The sequence below is a fragment of the Molossus molossus genome, unplaced genomic scaffold (genome assembly GCF_014108415.1).
Source record: "Molossus molossus isolate mMolMol1 unplaced genomic scaffold, mMolMol1.p scaffold_m16_p_3, whole genome shotgun sequence".
NCBI classification, from domain to species: domain Eukaryota; kingdom Metazoa; phylum Chordata; class Mammalia; order Chiroptera; family Molossidae; genus Molossus; species Molossus molossus.
In genome coordinates this window covers 42,544,768-42,568,164 of record NW_023425366.1, presented here as the reverse complement: position 1 = coordinate 42,568,164, position 23,397 = coordinate 42,544,768, and positions in this window count along the sequence as shown.

The window sequence follows — 23,397 nt, the reverse complement described above, 5'->3', positions numbered from 1 at the left end:
CAGAAAGGCTGTTTCAAATGATTATACCATAATGAGAAATTATATTTGGGATTTGCTGGGCTCCCTAAATTTTAGGATTGGGTTCTTTAATAATCTCTGAGGAATTTGCAAGCTATTATATTTTAAAATATTGAGCTTCCCAGTCCCCTGAATTATCTTTCTTTGTTGCTTCTAGAATGCGTTAGAAACTCAGTAGACCATATCACTTTATTCTGCACGTCTTCATTACTCTGTCATAATTTTTATTTCTTTATCCTTTTGTCTTTCATTTTAGGTAACTTCTTTAGCTCTGTATTCTAGTTTATATATTATCTCTCCAGTTTAATCTAATCTGTTATCAACTAATCCACTGAATTTTTAATTTCAGTCATCATTGTTTTTTTCTCAAATCTGTTTTTGTTTTTTCATGCTTCTGATTCACCTGTTATATATTTAATTATTTTAAACATATATATATAATATATTGTATATCCATATATAGTCTACATTTTATCACCTGATACTCTTAGAATTCAAATTCTGTTATTTATTTTTATTTTTAATCCTCACTCAAGGATATATTTTTATCGATTGTAGAGAGGGAGGAAGGAGGAGAGAAACATCGATTGGTTTCCTCCTGTATGCACCTCAACTGGGAATCAAACCCACAACCTAGGTATGAGGCTTGACCAGGAATCAAACTCACAACATTTTGGTGTATGGAATGATGCTCCAATCAACTAAGCCTCCTGGCCAGGGCCTGTTATTTATTTTTTATGTTGACTCAAGTCAAACTGACTTGTTTGCCTGTGTGTTTGCTAATTTTGTATTGGGATCTCATGATTGTTGTGTCCTAGTCTTCGTCATTCTATGCAGCCTAATTTGGAATTTTGGATGTATTTTTCTAACAAAGTTTCATGTGTAACTCTGTCAGTCCCTGTCTGCCTTATCATTTATGTGCATGCTGGACCAACTCTCATCTGCCAGGATTTATGTCTGTTTGCATGAGAGTTTTCTCTGACCACCCACCCTTACCCTGTGCACAGCAAGCCAGAAGTGTGGGCAAATTAATGCTCCCTCAACAAATGACTGACAGGAGTTTGGTATAGCTCCCTTGAGATAGTTTTGATGTGTTTTATATTAGTTCCCAGGTTTCCCCAATGGGAACAATATCCACTCAGCCTCAGGAGAAATTCACTTGATAATGCAACCTTTAATGGCTGCCTTCCTGTTTCTGCCTTACCTACTTACTCCCCTACTCACTCAAATACTTATCTCAGGGTCTATTTCGGGGGTACCCAAACTGAGACAGAATTATTAGCTCAGACTACCTTTTTTCTAAGAATTTAATTTTCAGAACTACTCTTGAATGTTAAGTGTCAGCTTTTGGTTCTCTGACATGTGAAGAGGGTGTGGGATTAAATTCCGAATTAATGCAGAGTAATACTCTGCTTCTAACTCTTTAGGGAAGATGTTTTCCCCTACCTACTTACTCATCAGAGGCAGAGAAACTATCCTGACATCAACTTATGCCACTGGAGAAATTCTTTTCTAGTCTATATTTATAACCCTTGAATTGAAGCAAGAGTATCATTTGTATTCTTTGCCCAAACTGAGACTCCTAGAAATGGAAATATCCCCCCAATTATTTAGGATTAGTGATTACCAGGGTCATAATGAAGAAATGTAACCTCTTGAAGCAGGAAACTTGGGATTTCAATCAGAATGATATTAATAGCTGATACAAAAATTGGGGTTTACTAATGGCTCAGAACGCTCTGTGGTCTAGTCAAGTTGACACATAACATTAACCACCATATTTCCAAATAAGGATTTGTACTCCAATTTTATTGAAAATATAAGATTATTCATATGTGTTATGAATATAACATTAACAGATATTAGATATATGTTATTTTCAGCCTACGTGGTGATGGTTAAAAATTTGGGCATCCAGCTACTAAACAAATTATAAAACCTTTACCTTTGCCTTCCAACATGTGGGTGAGGCTTTCTGGGCTTCCAAGCTCCTTGTCATTTCTTAAATCTCTATTTAATAGAAGTTCTCAAACTGGTTTGCATAGGTATCATCTGTGTATATTAGTAAAATATAGATTCCCAGTATCCATCCTTAGAGATTCTGATTTGAAGGAACTGGGACAAGTCCCAGGACTCTGTATTTTTAACAAGTCCCCCCAATAATTTTGATACCAGCAGTTCATATTCACACTTTGAGAAAAACTGACATATGAAGGTCATTAATAAAAAATGAGAAATATATGGCTTAATAAGCAGTCTATCACTTAAGAACAACGTTCACATTTTTTCCTTTATCTTGTAAGACTTATTTAAAAATACTTTTTACAAAAAAATATTTTGAACCCATGTTCTTTTGAAGCCTTACACAATGTGCTTGTCATGTAGCTGGGATTCTTGAGCCCTAAGTTGAGGAGCATTTAATAGTATTTTAGTCATATCACTCTGCTCTTGAAAACACAACTTCTTATTTTGCATATGACCTTCTACATATCACTATGCAGCCCCTCAACCTCACTTGATGAGATTTGTCATTAGCCTGAGAGAGGTTGTCACATTAGCTGTGTCCTGATGCGTGATTGCTGTGGCTCCCACATTTTTTCCTCTGAGCTCTTGTTCTTCCTCACTTCTAGACTTGTCCACATAGTTCATTGAGACATAACAGAGAAAAGTAACTGTTGGCATAATGAGCCTGAAAATTAATAATCCCCTTTAATAAGCTTTCTTTCTTGTTGGTGCTCTTTAATGAATAATCTAAGTTGTGGGAAGGGGAACCAATATAACACTATATAAAAGGGCTTTCTCATTACTCTAATTCTGGATGGAAGATGAATGGTTCTCTCCAATCAAGCCCTTTGACTGTGAACTGGCTCTGCCATCTCTATATTTCCTTAAGATCCTTAAGTAAACCATAAGTAATTGTGGAGAAGGTCATAGCACTATAACAAAACCCAGGACAGCTCGAAGGTAGTAAAGAGAATGGAGAAACATGAAGTGAGTATAGTTGTGGTCAGGGATGGGTCGTAAGGAGTGGGATGAGCCATTTTTAAGAAATGTGTACTTTATCCTAAGGGTAATAGAGAGCCAGCAAGGGTTGTTATGCAGGAGATGAAATAATCACAATTTATAATTTAACAGATATAAAAGTTTTTATTTTATTGCTAAACATTGGGAACTACTGAACATTTTCAGCATATAAGTAACTTGTTTTGGAGGAAATTAATCTGACATTATAATGATGGTTTGGAGTTGCATATAGAGAAGGATCTACAAACAAGGGAATCAATTGAAAGGAGATTTTGATAGTCTCGATGAGATGTGATAAGTGATAGAAACTGAGTAGTGATAAAGAAAAAATGTAAATAATAAGGGATAAAAATTGAGGAAATAGTTCATTTATTTTTCTTTAAAGGCTCATACAACTGGTACAGTGTCTTAAAATCAACTTGCTAAAATGTAATCCTGATAACTGAGAAAGATTACAGTAATGTATTTAAACTAAATATACATATTTCTTTCAACTATATCAATGTGTCACTGCAGGCCTAAGAGTATGGGAGCAATTTGGTGTCTTCATTTTTATTTTAAAATGAATACACTGATATTGTTTGGGGGTGGGGCAGGGTGTCTACGGTGAGTTGTGGGAGAAATTGGTTTTCTGTAGATGCAGACAATCTATTTCATGCCAGAGAAATGGGAGTCCGTAATTCAGTAACAAGGAAAATAAGTGAAGTTGCTCTATAAGTAAGAACAGCTCAGTGAAGGACAAGTGGGTGTGCCTCAGAGCCTACCAAAAAACTGCCTTGTTTTCATCCTTTTCAGCCTTTATCTGTAAATAAATTTATTGAACTTTTGTCTTTGTTCTACATACATAGAAGATAGATAAGCCACCATGAAACAAATACCCTGGTTTGTACCCAACTGACACCCCACACAGTTATTGCAATACCATTGACTATATTCCCTATCTTGTACTTTCCTTGACTATTTTTAAAACTGGCAATCTGTACTTCTTAATTCCTTCACCTGTTTCATCCAGTCCCCCACTTCCCTCCCATTTGGCAACCATCAATCCATTCTCTACATCTATGAGTCTGTTTTTGTTTTGTTTGTTTATTTTGTTCTTTAGAGTTAACATATAAATAAAATCATATTGTATTTGTCTTTCTCTGTCTGACTTATTTCACGTAACATAATACCCTCTAGATCCATCCATACCGCAATAAATGGTAAGATTTCATTCTTTTCTATGGCCGAATAATATTCCATTATATTATTCGGTACCACAATTTCTTTGTCCACTTGTCAATTGATGGGCTCCTGAGTTGCTTCCATATCTTGGCTATCATAAACAACACTGCAATGAACATGGGGGGGAGACATATATATTTTTGAATTAGTGTTTTAAGTTTCTTTGGATATATACCTAGAAGTAGAATTTCTGGGTTATAAAGTAGTTCTATTTTTAATTTTTTTTAGGAACTTTCATACTATTTTCCACAGTGTCTGCACATATTTGCATTCTCACCAACAGTGTACAGGAATTCCATTTTCTCCACGTCTTTGCCTACACTCGTCATTTGTTGATTTATCGATGGTAGCCATTCTGACAGGTTAAGTAAAATTAAAGTAAGTTTTTCTGACCACATTTCAAGAACTCAATAGCTACATGTGGCTAGTTGCTGCTACATGTGGCTAGTTGCTGCCATAGTAGACCAAGGAATACAGAACATTTTCATCAGAAAGTTCTATGAGCCAGTGATACATTAGATTTGTCCAGCCTAGCTGATCATACCTGAGAAGAGAAAAAATGGTAAATACTTTCTGTGTAAAATGCTGACATTATTGTTGACTTCAGTTAATCTTTTGGGGTAAGGTAATCTTGAGAAAAATTATATTCTAGAACTTTCCATTTAGAACTGTGTGCTGAAAGACCATAGGCCTGTGCAGAGTGCAATGCATTTCTGAAGTGTGAATATGTGTTTTTACCAACAAACGAGCTGGGAATTGCTCTTTCTGTAGATTTCCTGCATACATAGGTAATAGCTGAGTACTTTACAATGATTTAATGCCTTCCAAATTTGCCTGACTTTTTATTTGTAATTGGAATTAAAAAAATAGTTATTTTAAACTATATTTATAAATTATTGTGTGGGTATTTCCTGTTTAAGAAAAATCTGAAAAACACATATGGAAATGGTTTTTCACAATGAAAAATAATTGTTTGTTCTATACTACATAGAGAAATTTATTTTTATTTTCTTTGTCTTAGAAAAAGAAATTCCTGAAATAGCAATATGCTATCATGCAATTAAAATCCAACATGATGAATTTTTGTTTGGGCTCTTAAATTTTATCCAAGAATCTTAATATTTTTACTGTATTGTTTCCAAAACATATGGAACTACCCTTCACTGACAACTTCAAATATAATATTATTGCATATTATTTAGTTACAGTATAGTATATCTTTGTTGCAATGTGAAGAAAAGAGGACCTCATAATTAGTATATTTGAGTATTACATGCAAATTTACCTTACTAATGATTAAGTGATAAATAATTAGGTAATTTTCATTTAAACTATTTTCATGTTATATATACATTAGTGGTGCAAATAATTACATAGTGTTTAAGAGTGATTTAGTGATATTTGGGGAAATTTGAGGTTTGGTATGGATTCTGAACACATTATTATTTTTTCCTGTTTATAATAATAAAATATAGTCTCCTGGGATCTGAATATTTATTTTTCTCCACATTTTTCAAAAATGAACTTGACTTAGATAATGAGGGTTACCTGTATATGTATTTTGCCAATGTAATGAGTAAAAATGGCTTCTGATTTTAATATGCATTTTTCCTTGTTACTTGTGAGATGATATTCTTTATATATGTTGATTGTCATTGGCATTTTTTTTATCTCTACTTCTTGTTTGTATATTTTCTCATTTTTGTATTGGTATAAGTGTCTCAAAAATCAACTTGTGGTTGAAAAATCAGTTTCATTCTGCGACTTTTTGCTGACATATGTATCCCTGTGAAACTATCACCACCATCACTATAATGAATATATCCATAACCCTCAAAGTTTCCTGTGCTCTCTGTACTGTCTCCCTTTTAAGGGGGCACCTTTCTCAGTCCTCTGGGTAGGAAAGCATGCCATTTTCTAGGCTTCTCTATCAATTAGTTACTATATATTCCTAGAGTTTTCCCATATTTCATGTCTTTAGAACCCATTTTGAGAAAGATTTAGTTTCTGCTCATTCCAGTAAAGAAACCAAAGCTAGATATATATAGAGAGATAAATATAGTTTTTATATATCTGTAAATGTAAGTACAAAATGGAAACATGCTACAGAGACCTTGATACATTCTAGAGCCCACCCAGAAAGTAAGAACAACTCCCTGCACTCTCTCGCCTTTCCCACCCCATCCACCAGCGCCACTTCCTCTGTCTTGAATTTTTAATGTCCCATTTTGTGACAGTCTTTGTGCACTCTCTTCCTCTGTATGCAATGCTCATTCTTCCCTTATTCACCTTTTTAAATTCCCCCTCCACATTTATATTTGAGCTCAAACATAAAATATAAAATTTAACCTATAGTGAAGATTCAGTATAGTCTTTCTGAATTGCTTGTTTTACTTTTTGTACATTTAACTATTATTAATAGCTCTTATTACCTTGTGGTTTTAAAATTTTATATTATTTGATGAATGCCTTTATTCTCCATTAGAACATAAGCTGCCAGTCATAGAATGTGTTTCTGCACATCGTTTTATCCTCAGCACACAGTGTAGCGTTAGAATGAAGGTGAACCCTCAGTCTTACCATTTGCTTTGCTTCAATAACAAATTTGACATGGTTCTATCAGTTCTATCTGTATATGCTACTACGCCTATTTGAGAGCCACTGTAATGCTTTGTCTGTTCATTTCACTGTCATTGGGGTTTTCTGTTTTTAATGGACTTATACTCATTTAACTTCATATTTTAGTAATATAAAAAATATTTTTAAATGTCTAATGGCTGGTGTATAGTAATTTCTCCCAGATGTGCTGAAAATACAACCTTAGGTCACTGGAGTAACTTATTTATGGGCCCCTTTGGAGGAAGGAACAGAAGTTTGACTGGGATTTGGCACCTGTGATGATTTCTTGGACTGTGTATCTCGAAGATCTATCACAAGTATCTCTAGATGGAGCTATTTAACCTTTTCTCTTACAGACTAACACAGTAAGAAATGAAATCAAAGGCACATCCTACACTGTTTGTTTCTAGAATTCTAGGACACAACTTTTGAAGATTACTTGATGCTGGAGGTTCTGGGTCATGTGCACTGACTTTTCTTCTCTTTCTCTTTTCCTTGCTGCCAAAACTAGCTATGTAAGTAAATGCCATGTGTGAGCGAAGTCATTCTTTCTTTGGCCTGATGTAATTGAGTACAGTAACATTTTTACTTAAATCATTTTTCCTATAGGATCCAATGTGTTTCTCTGACCAAAGTAGCAAGCATTGTTATGTGGAATGGAAGACTTAAATTTATGCTAATGTACTAGTAAAAGTGGTAACAACAGCAACAACAAAAACCCAGAAAATATGCATAAGACAGTGAAAAAGAAATTATGGTTAATCTTTTTATTTTAATAATGAGCAACATGGACTTCAGTGGTAGGACAATACCTATTTTTAAAATAATGATTATAGCCTATATATAGTAGTTCTTACTATATTCTAAGTGCTTTTTATATATTGTCTTTTAATCTTCAAAACAAGATTGTTTTACATAGTTACATGTGAGTTATGAAAAGTTAAATAGAAAACAGTCTTCAGCCCTTGGACATACCATTTAGTGTGTGTCTTAGGTGTTACACTGAATCTTCACTATAGGTTAAATTTTATATTTTATCCTGCATAAGAAGTTCAAATGCCTCCTCTTTAATGAAGACTTGTAATTATTTTTTAACTTATTTTTCTGGAGAGTGAGCTCTTTGAAGGCAGAAACTGTGTTCTGATCATAATTATATCCCTAGTATCTAGAACTGCCTTACGTAATATGGTAGTCATTAGCCACGTGTGGTTAATAAACTTAAGTTAATTAAAATGAAATAAAATTAAAAATTCAGTTCCTTAGTTACATTAGACACATTTCAAATGTTTAATAATTACCACATGTGGCCAGTAGTTACCCTATGAGTTGAACATTGTGTGAACATTTCCACGATCACAGAAAGTCCTATTGACAGCACTATCTGGAACACTGATTTGTCCATGTATTCACTCATTAATTGAACTTATCAATACTTATTGAATGACTTTTTTTGATATAGGCATTGTGTAGACATAGGAGATGGAGTGAAAACATATTACAACAACAAAAACATGGCATCTTTTTTATTAAAACCTAGCATTTTGTGAAGAAGAGAAATTAAGCAAGCAGAAGAGAACAGATACATGTTTAACAATTGATTATTCAAATTCAGTGTAGAAAGGTCCATTTTGCAATATTCTGTGTAGGACTTATTGTCAATCAGAAGCACATCATAGTGGGACTATTTTACCTACTCTTCGGTCCTGTGACTTAGGGCAGGAGGGTTTCTAAGCAATATTGGCATCAGAGGTAGAAATCTCTTGCCTTCTTCCTGGAACCATGAAAAGAATAAGAACTTAGCAGATTTTATAACTTAAAAAATTTTTGCACAATTTTTTGACTCAAAAGAGATCCAAACCATATTTCCCATTAGAATTGGCAGGAGAGAGAAGGAGCAGGAGGACTATTAGTGAGCTGCAGTTAGGACTGAATGTAAGCAAAATTTCAGCTGGTTTCTTGTGCCCATAGTCTTGGGGACTTTTTATTTAATTTGCTTTTATTATTTTTCTCTTGTTCTTTTAGAAAATCAGTTTAACTTATGTTCTAACATCAAAATCAGACAGGGAATAATAAAGATGCTTCCTGCAGGACTCTAGACCATTAAGTGACGATAATATACTAATTATCTGCAAATCAGCCACAGTGTTGTTGGTAAATATGGAGGATTCACTTCTGCTGTTGGCTGCACCAGTAGATAATACAGCTGTAAACTTTCTGGTAAGTGGTGTGATCTTTACTTTAAGTCATCCCGTTTAGCTAGGTTGTTCTCCTTGAGCAAGTGTGGAGGGGTCTTGATGCATGATCACTGTCTCTGGAAGAAGTGCCCCTTCAATGGGCTTCCTCTGTAGCCTAAGAGTGAGACTAATCACTAACAAAGAGAGGATGGAGATAAAACAGTGGAAGTCACTTTGAAGAGTGACACACCAGCTGGTGTGGCTCAGTGGTTGAGCGTAGACCCATGAACTAAGAGGTCGCTAATTCGATTCTCAGTCAGGGCACATGCCCAGGTTGTGGGCCCAATCCCCAGTGGGGGCATGCAAGAGGCAGCCAATCAATGTTCTCTCTCATTGATGTTTTTATTTCTCCCTCTCTTTTCCTCTCTCTCTAAAAATCAATAAAGAAAAAAATAGTAAAAAAAAAAAAAGAGTGAGGAAGTTTCATTTGAAACAAGTGATGCATTTTATTTTAGAAACTTCTAGATTCTAAGAAACAAAGAATAATTATATAATTGAGGACAAGGTAGTGGTGGTAATTTCTCCCAACATTTAGAGCAGGCTAAGGTTTGATTTTTGTGCTTTTTTTCCACAACTGTATGGAGAACCTATAGAAGGAAAATAGTACAGACTTTTAAATGAGGCTGGAATTTCTTCTCTGCTTCCAGACAAGGAGTTGAAAATGCCATTTGTTTGGGAATAACTTTTAAATGAATTAATGGCCTCACACTTGGTGAAACAGAGTGAGCTGGATTTTATCCATCAAGCTCATGTACAGTTATAATCATTTCTAATTTTTATCCATTTTCTTCAAATTTTGTATTCTACTTGTAGGACATTGTTTACAGACAACAAAAGGAATACTAATGGCAAAATACACATTCATAGAGAGCATAAAATAATTCTTGTCATTAGATGCATAAATTACATCAGATTTAAACTTCTATGTACCATCTGATCATATTATAGTACCCCCCCTCAAAAAAAAAAAAAAAAAAAAAAAAAAAAAAACCACCCAAAAAAGCAGTGTTTAAAAGAAAGGCTATATTTATCTCTGCTTTATTCTTCCATTTCTTAGCAAATAACACTTTTTATATCTTCAGTGGGTTATTTGATGAGGGCCTTGCAAATAGTAGCCTGAAACTTTTCTCATGCCACATTTCAGTAACTACTCATGGAAATTATAAAACATGATTTATAAAGGAAGAACCCAAAATATCATATAATTAAACATTTTATCTTTTTTTTATGCTAAAGCTGTAACTGTTTAATCTATATTTAAATATACATTTGGCTCCTATAAACATGATAAAATGTGAGGATTTAAGATTTATTTAAATCATAAGTAAAGTAGATAGTTTTTATATTCCCTTTAAAGAGTAAAAATAATTATGAGTTCTAGCATGAATATTATTTTTAAAATTATGAGTATAGTCTTTAATGATTTATTGACCTAAAAGTTTTTAGATCTTTATTACAGCACACAAATTAACGAAATGGTCTTAGAAATTCCTAATAGAATGGGGGCTTTATATCATAATTCCTCTAAAATGAGTTGTATGTCAAACAAGGTTGGGAAACTATTTAATAAACTCTCAGACATTTTTGTTACTAGTTTTTGCTAATACCTTTTAAAATCTCTCTTTCTCTCTTTACTTTCTGCTTTTAAAAAGACAATCCTTACTCTTTCAAAAGAAGTCCCAAATCTCAAGGACATTGGACTTGATGCTCAACATATTTTGAGAACATTGCAGTCCTATGTACTCAAAATTGAAGCCCTTGCCATATTGGCTTCCCTATCTGATGGATACTCCTACCTCTTTCTGCAGCTGTACCTGGAAATACATCTCACATTAAGAAATGAAAGGTCATATTAAGTCTAATACTTCTTATATGGCCAAAATAGCAGAATGAAAGTCTAGCCCTTACTGGGGACATTTGTTGTTGTTTTTGTTGTTGATTGACTCCAAAGCATCCGCACTCTTTCCTGTTTAAGAGAATTTCCTAATTGTAGTTGGCAGAGTCTTAGACCTCTGGGATAAAGACACATGATCCATGCTATATTAGTTGAGTGTTCTTGTTCAAGTCTTAGAAATGATACAAAGTTAAAGGGATGATTTAGAATTCATACACAGTAGCAGTAGAATAATTCACTAGCAGAGTGGTGCTGTGGCCTAGGAAACATCTTAACATGAGAGTTCCTGTGGTAGGATCCAAGCTGCCTGGGCTCCTTTGATTCTCACTGGATTTTAAGCCTCTTTATAGACTGTGTAAGCAGGACCGATGTTTTCTAGTAATTTTAATTTCCTGTGTAAGCTAGCTGAACTCAGTGTCTGTTTCTTATAGTTGAGAATTCTGCCTGATACAACTCTAGAATTCAGGAGGTAATTCTACTTTTTTTTTTTTTTTTTTCCTGGAGAATGAAATGTGATTATAACATCTCATGAAGATCTGTTTCCTAGGAAACCTTCACTCTGATAAATAGGACAATTTCAGCGGTCACAGTGAGAACGGCTCCAAGAAGCCACTTTTCTCACCTACTCTGAGTGGAGAGTTAAAAGATTCCAAAGACTCGGGTAGAAGAATACTGCCTGTGTATCTTAGAGCTTCTTACCCACTGACCTGCCCATGATGGCTACCGTGTGGCAGTCTGTGCCTTTCTCTTCTCCTCTCTCCTTCTAAACTAAAGCTGTCTGATAGCTAATGGGAAAGAACTGCCTCCCATTCTCTCTAAGCCTTGATGTCACAGGAAGAGATAGAAAGGGAGTGGGGGAAAGTGGTTTGCTGAACTTAAATCACTGAGAATGAGGGGAGGGGCATGCTTCTAATGATTTAAATACCAAAGTAAAATGATAATATCAGTGTTTTAATCTGTATTTTGTGTTAATATGTAAGTATGGATATTAGTACTGACATATTTTAATAGTGTCTAGGATTAGTACTATAAAAAATCAATGACATAATATCTAATATATTCAAATGTAAGAAGGCATCAATGAATTAAAAAGTAAGTAAAAAGGACTTCTGGTCAAGATGGCAGCACAGGTAAACGTGGTATCACGTCCCCCCACAACCACATCAAAGTTACAACTAAACTACAGCACAGCCATCATTCAGAACCACCTGAAATCAAGCTGAATGGAAGTCCCACAAATATGAAATTAAAGGAATAGCCACCTCGAGACCGGTAGGAGGGGCAGAGGTGAGGACGGGTTGGTCCCACACCCACGTGTGGGGGACAAAAAACAGGAGGGAGCCCTGGCCAGTTTGGCTCAGTGGTTAGAGCGTTGACCTGCAGTCCAGAGAGGCCCAGGTTCGGTTCCCACTAAGGGCATGTACCCTGGTTGCAGTTTTGTCCCCAGCCCTGGTTGGGTCGTGAGGGAGGCAGCCACTCGATGTATCCCTTCCACATCAGTGTTTCCCTCTCTCTCTTCCTCTCTCTCCCTCCCACTTTATCTGAACAAAAAAAGGAAAAATGTCCTCAGGTGAGGATAAAAAAAACAATCAGGAGGGATACCTCGGCTGTGAAAGTCCTCTCTGAGGAGTGAGGGGTCCACCTCCCAAACCAGGCGCCCTGCTCAGGGTCCCAGTGCTAGGAAGAGAAGTCCCCATAACTTCTGGCTGTAAAACCAGCGGGAACTGAGGCTGAGCGAGGCTGAGGCTGCTGAAGCCCCAGGCAGCTCCTCTTAAAGGGCCTGCGCACAGATTTACTCAGATCCGCACCCTCCAGGCTCCGGCATGGGGGAGGCAGCTCGAAAGGTACCAGAGACATACAGGGAAGAACTGAGCTGTTTGGCATTGGGGTGAGGGCTGGAGAGGCGGCTTTCTCCTGGACAGACACACTGTCAGAGGCCTTTGTTCTTTGGTGAGCCCTTCCCTCATAGGGCAGGCAGACTGCTTTCATATCTGGGACTCCAGCAACCTGGCTCACACTGTTTGCCCACCCTGGTGATTTCCTGCGGCCCTGCCCCACCCAACTTTAGGTCTACCCAAACTATTGCCAGGAGCTTTACCAAAGGAATGGCCTGTCCCGAATTCTGCTTCAGATTTTCTTAAATTCTTTCAAACAAGAAGCATCTGGTTTCAACGAACCCCATACTTCTCGTTAAGTGGCCCCAGCCCTAGCATTAGAAACAGTCAGCCTTGGTCAACAACTTGGCTTTTTCTGGGCACCTCCAAGCCCAGCACAAGAAGCAGCCATCTGCTTGTTCTTGGTGGCTCCGGGTAGAACACCAGGCAGTGGTTGACCTGGCCCCAGAGCCAGCATACCCAGTGGACAGCTTCAGAACACTGCAAAGCACTACCACTTAACCACCTCCACAAGTGACACACTCAAGGAATGGACTCCACAGTGGACACACTCAAGGGAGAGCCCTGCTGAAGTAAGTCTTGCTTTGTGTGGTGGGTCCCTGCACAGATGATCATCCAAGGTAGCCAGAGGTTGGTAGATAGTGGGCACAGCCAGTCCTTGCAGCTGATCAGCCTGAGTAAAACCCTCTCATTGATGTGCCAACAGCAATCAAGGCTCAATTACAACAGAAGGGTGTAAAGTCCACACAAAGGGTGCACCTCCAGGGCCCAGCTGGGAAATCGGGAAGGCTGTGCCATTGGACCTACAGGACACCTACTACAATAGGCCACCCTAGAAAGTCCAGGAGACATAGAAACTCTCCCTAATACATAGAAACAAACACGGGGAGGCAGCCAAAATGAGGAGACAAAGAAACAGGTCCCAAATAAAGAACAGAACAAAACTCCAGGAAAAGAACTAAGTGAAATGGAGATAAGCAACCTAACAGATGCAGAGTTCAAAACACTACTTACAAAGATGCTCAATGAACTTAGTGAGAACTTCAATAAACTTAGTGATGGCCTCAAGAGCATAAAAAAGGACCAGTCAGAAATGAAGGAGGCACTAACTGAAATAAACAATAATGTACAGAGATTCAACAGTAAAGTAGGTAAAGCCAAGAAGCAAACCATCGATTTGGAATATAAGAAAGCAAAAAAACAAAACAAAAAACCAACAAACAAAAAAACCCACCCAATCAGAACAGCAAAAAGAAGAAAGAATCCCCAAAATGAGGATAGTGTAAGGAGACTCTGGGACAACTTCAATATACCAACATTCACATATTGGGGGTACCAGAAGGCGAAGAAAGAGAACAAAAAATTGAAAATTTATTTGAAACAATAATGACAGAATAGTTCCCTAACTTGGTGAAGGAAACAGACATACAAGTCCAGGAAGCACAGAGAGTCCCAAACAAGATGAACCCCAAGAGGTCCACACCAAAATACATCATAATCAAAATGCAAAAGGTTCAAGACAAAGCGAGAATCTTATAAGCAGCAAGAGAAAAGTAGTTAGTTACCTACAAGGGAGTTCCCATAAGGCTGTCAGCTGATTTCTCAAAAGAAACTTTGCAGACCAGAAAGGAGTGGCAAGAAATATTCAGAGTGATGAAAAGCAAAAACCTACAACCAAGATTACTCTATCCTGCAAAGCTATCATTTAGAATCGATGGCCATACGAAGAGTTTCCCTGACAAGAAAAAGCTAAAGGAGTTTATCACCACCAAACCATTATTATATGAAATGTTAAAGGGTCTTCTTGAAGAAAAAGAAGATTAAAAATATGAACAAACAAAATGACAATAAATATGTATCTATTGGCAATTGAATCTACAAACAAAATGAAGATCAGACCAGAAACATTCTCATAGATACAGAGAACATTTTGTTCGTTGCCAGATGGGAGTGGGGTTGAGGGAATGGGTGAAAAAGGTGAAGGGATTAAGAAGTACAAATTGGGCCCTGGCCAGTTTGGCTCAGCGGTTGGAGCGTCGGCCTGCGGTACAGAGAGACCCGGGTTCGGTTTCCGCTAAGGGCACGTACCTCGGTTGCAGTTTGTCCCCGGCCCTGGTTGGTCGTACGGGTGGCAGCCACTCGATGTGTCCCTTTACATCGATATTTCTCTCTCTCTCTCTTCCTCTCTCTCCCTCCCGCTCTATCTGAACAAAAAATGGAAAAATGTCCTCGGGTGAGGATAAAAAAAAAAAGAAGTACAAATTGGTTGTTAGACTGACAAACCTCAAAGGGAAGGGGGATTATAGGGTGGGAAGAAATAAACCAAAGAATTTATATGCATATATGCATAACCAATGGACACAGACAACAGTGTGGGGAAAGGCAGGAGGGGGACGATGAGATTATTAGGGGAAAAAGAAGGAACATCTGTTATATACCCGACAATAAAGATAAGTTTTAAAAAATTAAGTAAAAAATAAATTATAAGAAATATAAAATTATGTGAATCTTTATGAACAGATGGGTTATGAACATGATTAGCCAAAGAAATTATGAAAAGAAAAATATTATTCCAGAAATAAGAAATACTACCATAAATGAAAAACAATCAGTCATAAACAATTTAATTATATTAATGAAGTAATGATTCCAACATATTGGAATGTATTATTTTATATATACAGGTGGGGTATATATTTTATACTGGAACATACTATTTGAACTTTTGAAAAAAAATAATCTTACAGTACATCAGTAATATCATTATTAACTCAGGAGTGTATTTTCTTATAAGTTTTTCCTGCAGCTGGAGCAGCCCTTTCTGAAACTACATTAATGGGCAGTGGTGAAGAGAGTATGAACCAATGTCAAATATTTTCCTCTGACATTTTTATCTTCATATAATTTCATCTCTCGTTTAATATTTCAAGATCTTTTTAAACAACCTGTTTTTAAAGGAACTGTAAATGTTTTACTGAAATTATGTTGTAATTTTGAAAGTATTTCTAGTTTGTACTCACCTTTATTTATTTATTTTTTTTGTTTTCATCATGTGTAGACAGAGATTTTCATGCAGTATTGCTAACATCAGTTTCAATACAGTCATGTGTATATTCTATTTGTTCAGAAATCTTTGAACTGGAGTAAGAATTCTTTCAATACAAGATTTTCTCTGTGCATAGCTTTCAACCCTCCTCTCTACCTTGTGGAAGATGAGGAAGGTTATAGAAGAGTACTTTAAAAAAGTGTAGGAGTGTAACTGTTCAATTTTAATTTTAGTGAAGCCCATAACTCTCTGGATATATCTCCGGATATAAATGATTTCTTCAGGTTGTTTAAAAGGACAAAATAATGACATCACACCAAGAGAAGTATGATATGTTAGGAAATAAAAATAGCATGGTATACAAGAACAACAAAAATTTGCGTGATGGTCACGAAGCATCAACAGCTGGGAGTCTCATCAGACCATGGATAGAAAGGTTACACAGAAAGTCATAGAATCATGTCCCCATGAGAGACTTCATACCTACTCAGGTATTCCCAGGACACTAGGACTAACCCACAGAATGAGTCAAACCACCTACCCTGATCATGCAGAATAAATTGGGAGTGGGGAAGTGTTTGAAGTTGGAAAGCACATGGTAAAGGTTTGCATTTCAAAATCACCAAAGAAAGTATAAAAGGAAACAATTACCATACTACTCAGTGGACTAGCATTTATGCCTAGGATATAACATTTATGACTAAGGATCAACAGCATTTCAAAAGCCTCCGTGTCAGTCAGGTTTTACAAAATTTTGTGTGTATTATCCAGCCAGTGTGGCTCAGTGGATTGAGTGATGTCCCAGGCACCAAGAGGTCACAGGTTTGATTCCTGGTCAGGGCAAATGACTGGATTGTGGGCTCGATACCCAGTAGACCAATTGATGTATATCTCTCTCGTCGATGTTTCTATCGCTCTCTCTCTCTCTCCTTCTAAAATCAATAAAAACATATTTAAAAAGAAAACTCTGTGTGTGTATATAAACAATAGGTAGGAGAATTATTTTTAACTTAGGGAAGAATTTATTGAAGCACTTGGAACTTCATGTATGGAATTAGAAATAGACTCTTACCACTGGGTATGTGGGGAGGATAAGATCTATTCTGGAAATTGAAGCATTAATGGAATTAATGTTATTCAGAGTTGTATTATTCCAGTTCATATATAGATGTATTTCTAGAATAATACCAAATTCTTCTATTCTTTTCACATCTTTTAAAATACTTATATGTCTCTATTTATAGTTTATTTCAGTTTTTATTCATATAATGGTACTTTTATATGACTGTTCCAACTTCCAAGTTCCAAGACTGCAATGATGTTTATACTTCCCTTCATCATGTCACATCACTTTTATCAATCCACAATTGTCTGCTGATTGTTACCTTTTTTTTTTCTTGTCCATTGCTTGGAAATTAGTGGAGCTGCTGTTTTTTAAACTTGGATTTCAATATCCAGGGTGTTAATGCACTTTGACACTTTTGCAGTCTCTCAAGCACATTTGCACTTTCTTGGCTTTGTCACCCATTGTGGATTAAGTGTTGATCAGAAAACAAAATAGTGACAGAAAGTGAGGCCACTATAGTGTAAGCAAATGCAAGAGTGAGCTTCAGCCCTGGCCAGTTTGGCTCAGCGGTTAAAGCGTTGGCCTGCGGTCCGGAGAGACCCTGGTTCGGTTCCCGCTAAGGGCATGTACCTCGGTTGCAGTTTGTCCCCAGCCCTGGTTGGTCGTGCGGGTGGCAGCCACTCGATGTGTCCCTTTCACATCGATGTTTCTCTCTCTCTCTCTCTCTCTCTCTCTCCTCTCCCTCCTGCTCTATCTGAACAAAGAATGAAAAAGTGTCCTCGGGTGAGGATAAAAAAAAAGAGTGAGCTTCAGTTCAGCTGAGAAGAAATTGTGATGCCTCAGTTCTCAATGGCAGAGGGCATTCACCCATATTGGCTCTGCTGTACAGCTTCAGTGATCACGAGAACTATCTATCTGAACTTCACTGCTAATCTTGCAGTGGTTTTGCATATTTAAATATAAAAATATTTGAGAGAAATCACAGTATAATAAGTCAACACTGAATAGAGGGTTGCTCCAAGAGGAAGCATGCCAAATATGACTTGTAAAGGTCACCCAATACAGTGGTCAGATGACTTTTTTTAAAAAATACGTTTTATTAGTTTTTATGGAGGGAGAGGAAAGGAGAGAGAGAGAAACATCGATGTGAGAGAGAAACATTGACCAGCTGCCCCCTGCACTCCCTCTACTGGGGATCGAGCCTGTAAACCAGGCATGTGCCCTGACCAGGAATTGAACCAGGACCTCTCAGTCCATGGTACGATACTCAGTCCACTGAGTCACATCAGTCAGGCTCAAATGACTTTTTAATTTCTCTTTCAAGGAATTTTTGAAACCCAAGATCCTGTGTTATAGGAGCATTATTTCTGTTGTGCTAGATCGCACTTTTTCCGCCCTGCTCAATATTTCATGGCCTTTTTTGTTTTTTTCTGCCAAGGCTATTCCAAGGCAGGAATGTGCTCCTTTGATAAATATTTTCTGATCACTTATTATGTGTGAGGTAGTGTTCTTGGCTTTAAATACTATTGCATCTGAAAGAAGGGATCGTTTACATGTTACGTTTGCTTTGTGAACAGATTTCTCTGTGTGGGATGGACTGGGGAGACATTTTGCTTCCTGGACATCACATTCTCCCTGACAAGGCTTAGGATCTGACTGCTTTCAAAACAACAACAACAAAAAACCTATGTTTTTTAATTAAATGCATTGGGGTGACATTGGTTAGTAAGATCATATAGGTTTTAAGGATCTTACTATTTAGCCTGTTAGCAAGTGGTGCACTCTGGTGAAACTGACTTCCTTCATACTGCTCTATCTAGATCAAAGAGAGCAGAACCTTTTAAAGATGTATTCTCCACTTGGAATGGAGTGAACTGAACCTATGTAGCTTGCAAATGTCCCCCACAATGCCTAAAATCTGATAAACAGGGTACACTTGTTATTCCTTAGCTATCTGTTAAGACATAAAGATAGGCTTGCAAATGACAAGCAGCATATGCACACAGGACACATCAGAATTGTCAGAAACCTGTGCTTTGTGTGGAGGACATGGTTCCAGCCCAGTCTTGTGCTTGCATTGTTTTGTTTCTAGTTTCTCTAAGTGTTACAGCAGGTGGGAAATCTTCAAATAGCAAGATTTTGTTAAGAACATGATCAACTTACACAAGTCATGGGGTAACATAATGCTTTAAAAGGGCACCTTTTCCCCCCAGTATTGAGTCTTTAAGTCTTACATATTTTACGTATTTTAAAGGAATACTATGTTCATAATATTAGTATAATATCAAATGAAAACTCAGTTTTAGAGGCAGGTGTTATAAGGTATTGATATGCATTACATGAGCTCCCCAAAATGGCTCTTAAATTTATTCTATTTGAATTTGCCTGTGAGTATTCTATTTGATTATATTGCTTGTGGATAAGGGATGTCAAGGAGAAATGTAAATTAAACTTATCTGACCAAAAATGTGTGTTTGTTTCTTTTTCAGAATGACAGAGAACTCAAAGATGTTTAGTTGAGGGATACTGCATTTGTGTATGTATGTATGTATGTATGTATGTATTTATTTATTTATTTTTTATCTTCACCCAAGGAGATTTTTTCATTTTTTGTTTAGATAGAGCGGGAAGGAGAGAGAGGAAGAGAGAGAGAGAAACATCAACATGAAAGGTACACATCGAGTGGCTGCCACCCACATGACCCAACCAGGGCCAGGGACAAACTGCAACCAAAGTACATGCCCTTAGCGGGAACTGAACCTGGGTCTCTCTGGACTGCAGGCCGACGCTCTAACCGCTGAGCCAAAATGGCCAGGGCTGCATTTGTATATTTGAATTTGTATTTTGGCTCTTTCTGGGTAGCTCAGTTGTTTAGAGCATTGTCCAGATATGCTAAGGTTGTGGATTTAAACTCTGGTCAGGGCACATACAAGAATCAACCAATAAATGCATAAATAAATGGAATAACAAATTAATATAAATAAATATATATCTCATATTAATAAATAAAATAAAATAAATAAATTGGAATTCTGTCCAATTTTAACATATTCCTCACCCTGTGATATCCAGTAATGACTATGAAAAAGCCCTGATTGCTTCCTTCTATAATAATAATTACAAATTATGTTATGCAATTTATTTAGTATTTCTTTATTTAATTGTTGAATTATCAGCACATTGTATGCCTTTTGGCATTTTCACTGCTGATTAATACCTCTCTCTCTGGAAAGAGGAGGGAAAATGTAAAGTTATGAATAAAATTCTCTCTTTTTTGTTGATAGCATTTGCTGTGTGTGTGTGTGTGTGTGTGTGTGTGTGTGTGTTTCTCTGTCTCTCTCTCTTGTCTCTTTGTTGTTGATAGCATTGGCTCCATGTGTATGTATGTGTATTGTGTGTGTGTGTGTGTGTGTGTGTGTGTGTCTGTCTCTCTCTTTGTTGTTGATAACATTGGCAAGAGAGTTGGAAAAGGTTGTGCTGGCCTCTGACCACTATCTTGTCCATCAGAACAGAAGTTAGAGTCTCTTAAAATGGGATGAATGCAGAAGAAAGAAGAGCAGAAAGTAAGAAAGCAGGTGGGTGCCATCTGTTATCAGCACTGGGTTTACTTATTGAGTGTATGGTTTGATTGCTTATGCAGTCTGACTTTGGGGGGCATTCCTCAACATCTCTTTCTATAGCTAAATATAGGTACTGTATCTACTTATTATTGCTTAACAAAAAGTTTTAAAGACTTATTTCACAACCAGAAATAAGGCTAAAATCTCTTGGGAATCGTAACAATGGCACAAATGTGGTCTAAAGGGAAAATTATTACGTAACCAGGATCTTTCCTTAGGATTGATATGGGGGGGGGGGGGGGCTTATTTTAGGATTGAAAGGAGAAAAATGAAAGGATGTACATATTTTAAGGAATGAGGATGTAATAATATCAAATCTAGAAGGTGAAGGGGCATAGAAAAAAGAAATAAGGCAAATAAGTATTTTCATAATTTGTTCAGGACCAGTTTTATCCATCAGCTTAAGTGACCTAGAAAGAAAACGACTTCCCCTAGAGTTCTGAGTGTCATAATATTTGAAATATATTTTAAGCATAAGTTCTAATCATATATTAGATGTGTAGATTTTCTTAAGTTTGTTCATTTACCTTCCTAGTTTGAAAAGAAATAAACTTATTAAAAATCATCCTTTTAAGAAGTTCTACCACCAAGCAGAAGTGCTTGTTTCTCCTATTATATTCTCTTCAGACATTGCTTGCATGTATCCTATTTGATATTGTAGAGATTGGAGACAGACTTACATGATAGTAAGAACATGAACTTTAGAAATAATTAGTTTTGATTACTAACTTTGTCATTTGTAAGTTGTGTAATTTTGGACATATTTCTTAACTTATCTCTCACTCAGTTTTCTTATCTGTAAATTGGTGATAATAATACCAATTTAAACTAGGCCATATCTGCAAAGCACTTTGCACAAGCCTGTCATATTTTAAACACTCAGTAAATAAACAAGAGCCTTGTGGTCAATAATGGTTATGGTGGTCATGATAAATTTTAAGTATTTTAAACCAGTAGGTATAAAATTCTCAAATTAGAGGACTATGTCTTAGCTGTTTTTATGTGCTTTGAATAAAAGATCAACATTGCACATAGTACAGATATGTATATTTAATTAGTTGAGTAGAAAATGTAGAATCTTAAAATAATTGGAGACAGTTTTTAAAAATCTTTATTGTTGAAAGTATTACAGATACCATCCTCTTTTCCCCCATTGACTTCCTCTTTCCTGCTCCAACCTCCTCCTGCTTTCCCCAAACTATTGTTTGTGCATATAAGCATACAAGTTCTTTGGTTTATCTCTTCCCTCTTTCCATCCTCCAGCCTCCTTCCCTCTGAGGTTTGTCAGTCTGTTCCCTACTTCCATGTCTCTGGAGACAGTTTTTTTAAGTTAATAAAGAAATATAATAATGGAATATTAGCAAACAAATGTAGTTGGGTTGAAATATATAACTTTAGTTGCTAATAAATTATTAGCAAATAGAGTTCCTTTGGAAACCTGATTTATTAATAAGATAACAAAGATTGAAATTGGCAAGTTAAATGATACGAAACAGCATGTCTAAGGTGCTTGAAAATAGTTCTCATAAAGTAGATTAAAAATAATTTGTATATATTTTTTATGTCAGCAAACTTTTTTATTTTTATTTCATTCAGTAGATATTAAGGATCACATTAACAAAAATCAGAAGAGGTTTGGTAAACGTTTTTTGAAATATGTTTTTATTTCTTTTTTATAGAGAGAGAAAGGGAGAGAGAGATAGAAACATCAATGTGAGAGAGAAACATTGATTGGCTGCCTCCTGCACAACCCCTACTGGGGATCCAGCCTGCAACCCAGGCATGTGCCCTGACCAGGAATTGAACTTGAATCTCTCAGTCAATGGGTTGACTCTCAATCCACTGAGTCACACCAGCTGAGCTGGTAAACTTTTTAATATGAGTGGAAATTAAAGTAATTAAGGATTTTTTGTTTGAAATAATAGAAGATTATGGAGAAGAAATAGTATTAATCTTCAAATATATATGTAGACTGTTGATATGTGTGAAACAGTCAAAATTTGGGGAGGGGGCGTGTAGGTGACAATCAATCCAACCCAAGAAAACTTTAAAAAGAAGAGGAATGTTTTAGTTTATGTATTTGTAAACTGCAGGGAAGTACCTCTACTTTCATACTTGACTGGATATTTCAGGACCCAGTCACTCTTTCTTTCTTTTTATTTTTTATTGTTGACAGTAGTACAGATGTCCCCCATTTACCCCCCTTTGTTCCCCTCCACCCATCTCCTGCCCCACCCCAGGCCTTCAGCAGATGATTGTCTGTGTCCATGGGCTATACATATGTGCATATAAATTCTTTGGTTAATCTCTTCCCATCCCTTTCACCCCTCTCCCCTCCTTTCTGAGATCTGTCAGTCTGTTCCATGTATTCATGCTTCTGGACCTATTTTGTTCACCACTTCTTTTTTTTATGTTGGCCTCATTTCAAGAGAGGCTCTTGCTTCCCATGGGAAATATGGTGGTCAAGTCTGTTATAGGACCCCATAAAATATGTTGTCAGATAACCCCCTGAGTCAGAAGAAGGCTGTTCCCTCCTCGGCTCTTCTCAATCTCATAGGAAAGATTTCAAAAAAGTGACACCTCACAAGAGCATTGTAAATAGCAAATATATCAATGAAGCAAAGCAAGCAAATTTATTAGGAAAACAAGACAAGCAAATTTATTAAAAGGATATCTGGCATAAAGCACAATGGGCACCCAGCTAACCTGAGCATGCACCCTGTAGGGGTTCAGGAATTTTATACCTTTCTGTCTACA